Source organism: Morone saxatilis, unplaced genomic scaffold, assembly GCF_004916995.1.
Source record: "Morone saxatilis isolate NCDOM2014 unplaced genomic scaffold, NCSU_SB_2.0 Contig23, whole genome shotgun sequence".
Lineage (NCBI taxonomy): Eukaryota > Metazoa > Chordata > Actinopteri > Moronidae > Morone > Morone saxatilis.
The window spans coordinates 9,177,520-9,177,726 of NW_023339796.1; positions in this window are offsets into that span (position 1 = coordinate 9,177,520).

Below are 207 nucleotides of genomic sequence, written 5' to 3' on the forward strand. Positions count from 1 at the left end.
TATCTATCTATCTATCTACTTTAGTTGCTTTAACATCACTAAACAATCAATGTCTGAGTAACATGTAGAATTCTTAATTTTGTGGGATAAAATAAAGTTGTTTTTTTTAATTTATTGCATAGAAAATGTATATATATTTTAGAGGTGGCAACATACAGTATATACATCATCCTCACACTATATATCTAAAGTCAAAGTCAAAGTCAG